Genomic DNA, 10,507 nt, shown 5'->3' with positions numbered 1-10,507 from the left:
TAAAGTATCTACTGTGGGAGGCTCGTATTTTTTCAAGGCTTGAACTGTGGTGAGAAGATAATCACTTGTCTATTGTAAACAAAGAATAGTCTCAGACCTTTGGTCAAAGAGCTCAAACCTGTAGCAGTCCTATAAAGGCTCAGTGAAGGCTTAAAACTCAGACTTGTTAAATGTAGTATCTCAATTTACTAGTAACCTCACCTCAGACATGTTGCTACTATACAATGAAGTTGTTAGATGAGTATATAGTCAAGTATACAGTGAAGTATAAAGAGTCAAGTATATAGTGAAGTATAATGATTCAAGTATACAATGAATTTTCTACTCAGTCAAGTATACAACGAAGTTGCTACTTGGTAAAGTATACAGTGAAGTATAGAGGATCAGATCTATGGAAAATTCTATGTTGGGTCACACTCAGAACAATAATTTTGTGTTAAGAACAACTAAAGGATATTTAGGACCATATTTGCAAATCTTGTGAATATTTGGAATACATCTTACACCTGTAGAAGAAATGGATACTTTGACCTATTTTAGAAAGTACATTGGAGAAACACCCTGAAAGGAGTCCTATAGCAGCATTTGGAAGCAACATACCAAGCATAATTTGGAGAAGTTTTTGGGACAACCTTTAAGCATTATATAGACATCTTGGAGTTTCCTCTTAATTATTTTTGGAGCACACTGATTATCTTTGAAGAAGACTTGAGTTGGACAGATATTATTGTTGGAGAAAAATCTTGAAGACTATTTTGAGCCTTGAAACCTTGTACATCTTGGAGATTACTTTGGAGCTAACATTGAAGGTCCATTGAATGACATTGGAAGAATCTAGAAGCTGACCTTGGAGACATCATTGGATACCATGATGCATTATTGAAGCGATCATGAGGTGACCTTGGATAATTTGTTTCGGTGCTATGAAGAGCTGTGGAGACACGTTCAAAGAAGACAAAGTTTTCATTGATAAGATATGTTCTTTGGAGATTGTTTGAAGGCACTGTTGAAGGTGAAGATTTTGTCAAGGTTACTTGTAGAAGATATTGCAAGCCTTGAAGAGCTATTAAACATATATTGAATAATTGAAGTCGTGGGTTGGAGCCCTAGAGTATAGGAGTCCTCAAGAAGACTAGGTTGGAGCCTGTACCAGTGAGATGGTTGGAGACCTAGAGGTTGGAGCCTCATAGAGACAAGGTTGGTGCCTCGGGAGGATAGGGTTGGATCCGTAGAGGTTGGAGCCTCGTGAAGTCCATGTAGGCTCTTGGAAAAATACAGGTTGGAGCTTGATGGATTGGATACAGGTGTCTTCATCTAGGGTTGGAGACCTAATTTATTATTGTACTTGTAAAGACAATTGGATTCGTCATCATTTCTGATAAATAAAATTATTATCCTATCATTGTTCATTTTTTTTTCTAACTATACGTGATCTTAAGTAGTAAAAATAACAATTGAAAAGAAATACTGATTCACCCCCTATCTCGCTATTTCCAAAAATTGGTATCAGAGCCAGTACCTTCACTCAAATCCTAACAACTTGAAGGTATATCCTTAGAACACAAATGTCAAATCCAAGGAATAAATCCTCCAATCCCTCTAAATATGTCTCTTCCTTAGCAGTGAAAACTGAAGATAATCAAATTGTGAAATATCCATTGTTCAATGGAAAATTTGATAAATGGAAGGAAAGAATGAAGAATTTCTTAATGGCTCAAGATTATAATGTCTAGGAATCAGTGATTACTAAAATCACGATGGAAGAAGAATCCAAGGAATATAATGTAAGAGAAATAAAGGCAACCTTGAGTGGGCTACCAGATCCTATAAAGGCCAAAGTGGAAAACTGGTCATCAACAAAATATATGTGGAACAAACTTGAACATCTTCACTCAAAAGGAGCATTTACCATGAACTCTAATCAAGAAGATGATGGAAAGAAAGAAGGAAATATAGAACCCATAATGGAAGCTGAAAAAAACATCAAGACCAAGGAGGACCTAGAAAATGAAGAAAATAAAGAAGATCTCAAAGAATATCTCAAGGAAAAACCAATAGTTTCCCTAGAAGAGATAAGTAGTTTGAAAAAGGAATATAAGGATCTCAAGAAGAAAGAAAAATATGGTGACCATAACCTTGATGAGGAAAGGAAGGAAGTTGACATTGTTAATCTACAATTATAAGATAGAAATGAGGAGTTCATCAAACTAAAGGAGGAATTGCATCATAACAAGAAAAGGAATCATGAAGAAGTCATATCCATGAAAAGTCAATTGGATAAAGTAAAGAAAAGGGAAGACACTTTGTCAAGCCATCTTGAACAAAGTCATGAAGACTTGAACACACTTGAAGGACAAACTGGTCGATACAAGGAAGATGTATTATCCCTTAAATCATAGTTGGAAGGAATAAAGAAACAAGTGCAAGGAGATGAAAAGGTGATGGAAATTTTGGCCCTCGTGGAAGTACAAGTCGATGAGGTAGAAAAGGAAAGAAATTCCATGACATGACATCTATAATAAAAGGATGAAGAGATATTCAAATTAAAATAAGATATCACCTCATTTAAGGCCCAATCATGTGAAGCGAAAAAGATGAAGGAAGAAAAGGAGAACCATCTAGAAAATAAGGATGAAGAATGAAAGATGATGAAATAAGAGATTAATCTCCTAAGAAAATAATTTTATCATCTAAACAAGAGTCTAAAGAGATATCAAACCCTAGATGGCATCCTAAGTGATCAAGGATCTCCTCTTGACAAATTGGGTCTTGGTTATGTAGGTGAAGACTCAAACAAGAATAATGAAAACCCTAATTCTTAAAACAACAAGGATGTGGATAAGCTTGGAAGAAATATCAATGCCCCCAATTCCAACAAAAGAAAGGAGAAGAGTTAAGATGACATTGGAAGAAACCCTATTCCAAGAAGATATGTAGATGGTGTCAAGAATCCAAGAGGTAGTAAATTTTATTAAAAAAACGCCAAGACATAATGATTTCAGAAGTACATCAAGGAATATCCATCCTCGAGGTACCAAAGTATATTATTTGGTTATTTCTATTCTTGTACAAATTTTGGGTACATGGAAAAGTATTGTAGGGAATATCATAAGGAAAAATATAATGGTCAACATTAGTCTCCTAGAAGAAACTTTTCAAGAAGAATTCATGCTCCCTCACTCATGAATAAGATGGAGTGCTTCAAATGTCATAATATCGGAAATATGGCTCATGATTGTAACTTGACTTGGTTTCTTAAACAAGCTAAAAACATGACTAACAGGAAAGAAAAGAAAGTTACACAAGTATGGAGAAGGAAGAAAATTGAATCAAAACGTCTCTTAAAAACTCAAGGCATCAACTCATGTTATTGATATAATCTTTGGCAAGATGTGATATTCCAAGTTTTGAGGATGTGGAACTGGAGATCATACATACCGTTAGGGGGAGATTGTGATTCTTGACTATTCTTGCTGAAGCTATTTGTGAAGAGCCCTATGAAGCCCTTGATAAGTCACACATGGAAAATCATCTCTTCGGAGTAATTCTATTGAAGAAAAGCATGATATTGTGAATATATCTTCAACCTGATCACAAGGAAACAATCTTTCTTGTCTTGGGAAAAACAAGAGCTAGAGGAGTTTATGTAGGTGGGGGGGGTTGGTTGATGATCTACCTCATCCATTTTTATGAAGGCATGCAGAGGTTTAGAGGAGTAGGTAAATTAAAGAAAATAATAATGACAGAGGGAGTTGCAAAGAGCAACATAACAAGAAGGAGCACCATGAAAGGGGAGAAACATATCTATCATGGAGAACTATCATTTATAAAGAAAGGAAGAAAAAATGATGAAGGAGCATGTCAAGAAGCAGCTTGATAGAGGGAGTACTTGGACACCCCATTTTCGATTGATGTCAAAGGGGGAGAAATTGTCGAAAGGAAAAGAATATTGCCATCAATGACAAAGGGGGAGACTATTGGTGAAAGTTTTTATTGATGTCAATATGGAATTGTTGGAGATGGAAAATATTCTTGTGGTAAATGAATAACCCTAACCTCTTGCAAACCCTTACCATGAAACCATTCTAGGCATAATAATACACATTGGTGAATCCTTAGCCCTTATCCTTATGTAATGATGCATGAATAAATTTTGATTGAAAAATAGGATGCCCAACGCCCTAATCCTTGGAAAATACCTTGTTTAAATATGTGCATGATGATGGAATCCCTAATCCTAATAGGTCCACTCCATTAATGTCAAGCCTTAAAGGAGCCTCTACCTTGAATGCCAAAAACATATAGACATAAAATTCCAAAGGCTGTAATGAATAAAATAATAATGATAGTTAAAGAAATATAATTTTATGGATGGAGAAATGACCTCATTTAAAGGTGGAATTGGCATAGGCTTGTAGAGGACTTTTTCCTCTTTCCAATGAGTTATTACTTGTCCTCTAACTCCTCATAGGCTGAGAGAAATTGAATTTATAAGATAGAAAATTCATAATTTTTGGTAAGACAACTTATGTAGGCTTGACATGTCTCACCAAGTGACGTGTCTATTCATTATATCTCCAAAAATAGCATATATTGACTTCTAAACACTTTATTCCAACATCAATCTCAGTGAAGAAATCATAAAAGAGGCACACAAGTTATAGGAGGCCGAGAGGACATAATAGTTTACTGTTTGGGCTAACCTTTGTGTTGGCCCGTTGGGTTGTCATTCAAAGCTAAATATACATAGCTCAGATCCATAGTTGTTGGACAAAACTATCATTTGGAAGCTAATATTATGTATGCTACAAAAAACAACCTTGAGGGACTTTTTTTGTAGCTTGGAACCTAACTGTGAAGCTCAAACTAGGAATGAATAGCCACCTGTGGGCAGTAGACAAATAGAGTTTGGGCAGACCTGTGGAGGATCATATTTTTTGAAGGTTAGACTTGTGGTGAGAAAACAATCACTTGTGTGACTATAAATAGAGAATAGTCTCTTGCAGAAGCTCAGACCTTTGGCAAAAGAGCTCGAACTTGTAGCAGTCCTAACTATGGTAGCTCGATTTATGAGTATCCTTACCACATACCTATTCCTACTATAGAATGATGTATTCATATTAGTATACATTCAGGCATATAGTGATATATAAAGGGTCAAGTAGATAGTGAAGTATACAATGAAGGTTCTACTCGGTCAAGTATAAAGTGAATTACACAATGAAGTTGCTACTTAGTCAAGTATATAGTGTAGTATAAAAGATCAAATCTATGGAAAATTCTATGTTAGGTCAAGCTTGGAACAATCATATTGTTGTAAGCACAACTGAAGGATCTTGAGGCCCATATTGACAAAGCTTGTAAAGTTTTGGAATACATCTTACACCTGTAGAAGAAGTGCATACTTCGACCTATTTTAGAAAGTTCATTGGAGCAACACCTTGAAAACAATCCTGTAGTAGTATCTTGAAGAACCATACTAAGCATAATTTGGAGAAGTTTTTGAGACAACCTTTTGAGCATTCTATAAACATTTCAGAGTTGCCTCTTGAGTATTTTTGGAGCACACCTAATTATCTATGAAGCAGACTTGAGTTGGATAGATCTTGTTGTTGGAGAAAAATCTTGAAGACTATTTTGAGCCTTGAAACCTTGTAGATATTGGATATTTCTTTGGAGCAAAAATTTAATAACCATTGAAGGATATTAGAATCATCTAGAAGATGACCTTGGAGACATCATTGGAGACCATGATGCATTGTTGAACCCATCATGACATGTCCTTGGAGAATTTGTTTGGGTGTTATGATGAGTTGTGGAGACACGTTCTGAGAATAAAAAGTTGTCATTGATGAGCTAAGTTATTTGGAGATTTTTTGAACACATTATTGAAGTTGAATATTTGTAAATTTTGGTTGTAGAAGATATTGGGAGCCTTGAAGAAATATTAAACATATCTTGAAGAACTGAAGCTGTGGGTTAGATCCCTAGAGGATAAGGGTCTTCAATAAGGCCAAGTTGGATCATGTACGAGTGAGAGGGTTGGAGCCATAGAGGTTAGAGCCTCATAGAGAGAAGGTTGGTACCTTGGGAAGATATGGTTGGAGCCTTAGAGGTTGGAGCCTCGTGAATTCCAAGTAGGTGCTTTGAAAAATATAGGTTGGAACTTGGTGTCTTTATCTAGGGTTGGAGCCCTGATCTATTATTGTACTTGTACAGAGGATTGGAGTCCTCGTAATTTATATTTAATAAAATTATTATTATATCATTGTTCATTTTGTGTTATAATTATAAGTGATCTTAAATGGTAAAAATAACAATTGAAAATAAATATTGATTCAACCACCCTCTCAGTATTTCCAACAAGGAGAATGAACCCAACCCTTAATGATATTGTGAAGTAAGAACTGCAAAAATCATTGGATGTAGGGTTCATATACCCTATTTCAAATAGTAAGTGGGTGCCAACTTTTGTTTTAGTTCCCAAGAAGAATGGGAAGTGGAGGATCTGTGTGGATTATAGGGAGCTCAATAAGGCCATAAAGAAGGACCATTTTCCCTTTCCCTTCATTCACCAAGTCCTAAATGGCCTTGCAGGGAAGAAATTATCATCCTTCTTGTATGGGTTTAGTGGATACAATCAAATGCAGATTAGCACTGAAGACCAAGACAAGACCACATTCACATGTCCTTGGGGTACCTTTTCTTATCCTTCAATTTAGGTTGTGCAATGATGATGCTACTTTACAGAGGGCAGTTTTGAGTATTTTTGTTGAATTGCTTCATGATTCTATGGAAATCTACATGGATGATTTCACTCCTTATAGATGTAACTTCCATGAAGCTCTCTCCAATTTGTGAAAGGCTTTAAAAAAATGCATTGAAATGAATCTCTCTCTAAGCCCTTAGAAATGTGAGTTCTTGATGAATGATGGGACTATCCTTGGCCATTCCATCTGTTATCACTTAGATTTTCCTTAAAATTTATTGAAAGAAGGAAAGGATCCAAGGCAACCACAAACCAACTTTTAGACTTGAGTGCTAGCCCACCTATGTCCAGAGAGGGCTCTCTCTTTATGATTTAGCTATGTTTGAAAGGATTTTAGGCTAGTATTAATGTTCAGTAGGGTTTTTTTGTTTGAGAGTGGTGGAGTTCTAAAACAAATGGGCAAACTAGGCTTTTAGGCCATTTGGCTATGGAGTCAATCAAGGATAATTCACTAGATTAAGTCAAATTGCTGAGGTATGAGTTCAATAGGCAAGATAGCATAATAAAAACTAACTTTGGGGCTTAAATGGGTGATAGTTCTACTCAAAACTAGAGGGCAATCAAGAATCCTCAAGTCAAGATTAGAAAGAGGAAAAGAAGATAGGTCAAATAGCAGAGGTCAATTAAGAATCCTATACCAGGGACTTATTAGAGAAAAACTACAGGGATAGAGGAGCAACTAAGAATTCCTTCATCGAGATAGTTTAGAAGAAAACATAGAAATGGTATACTATTGATAGCAGAGATAAATAAAGCTAATTCTAATATCCTTTGACTATTTTACCATTTAGATTTAAGATGCATGAAACATTGAAACATATAGAAAGCACATAAAATCACAAGGATAGAATACTTATTTGTAGTTATACTGCACGGGAATCTGATGAAATTTCCTCAAATTTCATTCCTTTTCCAGTAAAAATCCAAATTTGAGTACAAAAGCTTTCTCAGTTTTATAGCATAGATTTACAGAGATGTTATAGAATCCATCCACAATATTTCAAATGGAGAAGTATTTATACAAAAATTACATAAAAAATATCTCATAACCACATGAGATTTATTATAGGGAATACAAAATATCTTTTACAAAAAGATAGAGACATATGGAAAACTAATTGTTGTTGTCCCTTTATTTGTGAATGAGTTGGAGGTTGAAACTCATATTTGCCTCTTGCTGTTGCTTTAGTAATTGAATGCTGGATCTTTGCTTACTTTTCCCTACTAATACTCTTTATCTATTCCTGATAATCTTTACCTATTTACTAGACTTTACCTCAATAAATATTTTCTATTTACGTCAGAGTTACCATAGTAAATTATAGGATATCAGTCATATTGGTCCACCATTCTTCATTTGGTATCTTCATCCTGATCAATTTCCTGTATATTTAGTTATCTTCAGTTTATTTAGAAAAATTGCACTGGATGGTAAACAGGTGTTTCACTTCATGCTCAATGTAGAAAAGATTTTCCAAACCATCATACAACACTTTTCCTATATGTAGTGCTTTCACTGTGGAAGAACTAACTTGACTTTTGGCTTGTTTGTGCAGTTTATCATTGTAGTCATCATGAGTCATCAGTTTGTCATTTATGACCAAGGGTCTTGGAAGTCCTTTATCCCTTAGAATGTCATATTTTAACATAAAATCATCTATGTACTCTTTAATACTTTGACATCTTTTTTCCAGGTTAAGCATTAAGTTCTTTTTAGTAAGAAGTTTCTTAATTTCAAAGATAGTACTAGTTCAATCCTTGATATCCCATTGTTCCAACTGGTGCTTGCTTTTTCTATTTAAGAAGTCGATCAATTGGGTTGCCTCTTCAGGTTTTTCTCCCAACTCTTCCCTGGTTTTCTATATAGCCTCTGTCGCTAGTTTAACTAACTCAGTCTATTAAAAAATGATCTGAATAGAAGACCAAATATCATTGATGGAATAAATGATATTGGTCCATAAAATCTCTCTAATATCTCTCAAAGGCTTTTCCAATGTTAAGTCCTTCTCTAATGTCTTGATTGTTTCAGTCATCCTTCTAAATTTTCTCTATTCTTCAGTGTAATTAATTTGTGATATCTCATACTTGTTTTCCAAGTTGGTAACCATTTCTTTAGTTTCTTTATTTTAGTTTCTTGGATTTTCATTTCCTCCATGGACTTTATTAAATCCTTTGTTTTCTTTATTGAAGTTAGGCTTCCGATGTACCTACTGTGGTTGTTACTGGTTGAGTTGTTGCTAGGGGAATGTTGGGTGCCAAAGATGTTGCTATACCAGATGGCATTGCTATAGAAATTATGGGTATTGCAGTCTGAGGCATGGTGGTTGGCTCGCCCTGTTTAGACTGCAAATATTTTTCTAGTTCTTTCTCTGTTTCTTTCAACTTCTCATTCAATTTAAGGACCAAGTCCATAAGTTCTTCCTCATTTTGTTTCTCAATTACTTCTACAGTTTTTGGATGTATGAGGGGAGGGAGTTTGAGTTGTTTCCTAAGTTCAACAATGTCATCATTATTTTTCTTTATTAATCTTTCAACTGCTTTAACATCTTTGGGATCATGTCCCAACTCAATCACCAGGTGTTCTAATGATTTTATCCTAGTGTCCTTAGTCTGAGAAGAGGCATTTTTTAATTGTAACTGTGTTGTAGTATTACTCAGAGAATTCTGCAACTGATGTGCAGTGATGGCTTTAGTGGTCAATGTGGAATAGACCATCTCACCTGTTTTCTTATGGAGCTCAATCTGATCAATTGGGTGGATGTATCTAGCAAGAACTTAAAAATTTGTTTTTAAATAATCAACCATGGACTTTTGCTGTTGTACCGCTGGCTTCAAAAAGCTCATCTGAATCTTTCACTCTTTGATGTCAAAGGCTGACATCAACCTTGTCTGACTTGTAGGAGCCATTTTCAGATATTTGGCGTTGGCTTGAGCTTTGAGCTTCTCATTCCTAGCCTTAATCTCTTTGTACTTTTCTTTCAAATCCTGGCTCTGCTCTGAAGTTGTCCTTAGTGATGACACTTCTACGCTTGGTTGCTTGCTTAGTGCCTGTGTTTGAGAGGTGGATGGTGTCTCTACTGCTAGTGTTATCTACACTGTGTCACTTCTTGTTTCTTCATATTTTCGCTCGGATAGAGGATTCAATCTCTACCTCTTCACATATACCCAGTTCAATGGCACTGTAGAGGGGCTAACCTCGTTCTTACTTCTTTTTTGAATTTGCTCCTCATTAAGATGGGTTTGCAATACTGGAGGGTTGCCCATGTTTGTATCAGTCTGGGTCAGTTCCTCAGAAATGCTCTGTGACCTTGAATCTTTTCCCTATCCTGAAGTCTCTGGTTGTCCTGATGTTTGTGCACTATGCTCCTGTGTTGGTTTCTAAGAAGATTCTCTAGGCACCTGTACAAAGGAATCCAGATCAAGATTTTTCCAAATCTTTCGTAACATTTTATACTTCAACTTGTGTACTGTCTTGTTCTATAAGTTTTCCCTCCACCCATTCATTTTGATTTTCATAATGTTCTATCTCTAGAATTCTATGATGGTTGTAGGGGGATAGCTTATGCTTTTTCCTTCTATCATAGATGAAGCTATGAGGATCATAAGGCCAGATGAAACTCTTTTTCAATCTCATTCTTTGAAGGATTTCCTCTGCCTCTTTCCCTGCTCTTCTATTGTTGCAAATAAATGGGCCTAGGTGATCTTTTATCCTTAGCTGAGTTTTCTTCTTAGCCTTCA

The sequence above is a fragment of the Pinus tabuliformis genome, chromosome 8 (genome assembly GCF_031772625.1).
Source record: "Pinus tabuliformis cultivar Carrire ecotype Pingquan chromosome 8, CPIR1, whole genome shotgun sequence".
NCBI lineage: Eukaryota > Viridiplantae > Streptophyta > Pinopsida > Pinales > Pinaceae > Pinus > Pinus tabuliformis.
This window is presented reverse-complemented; position numbering follows the sequence as displayed.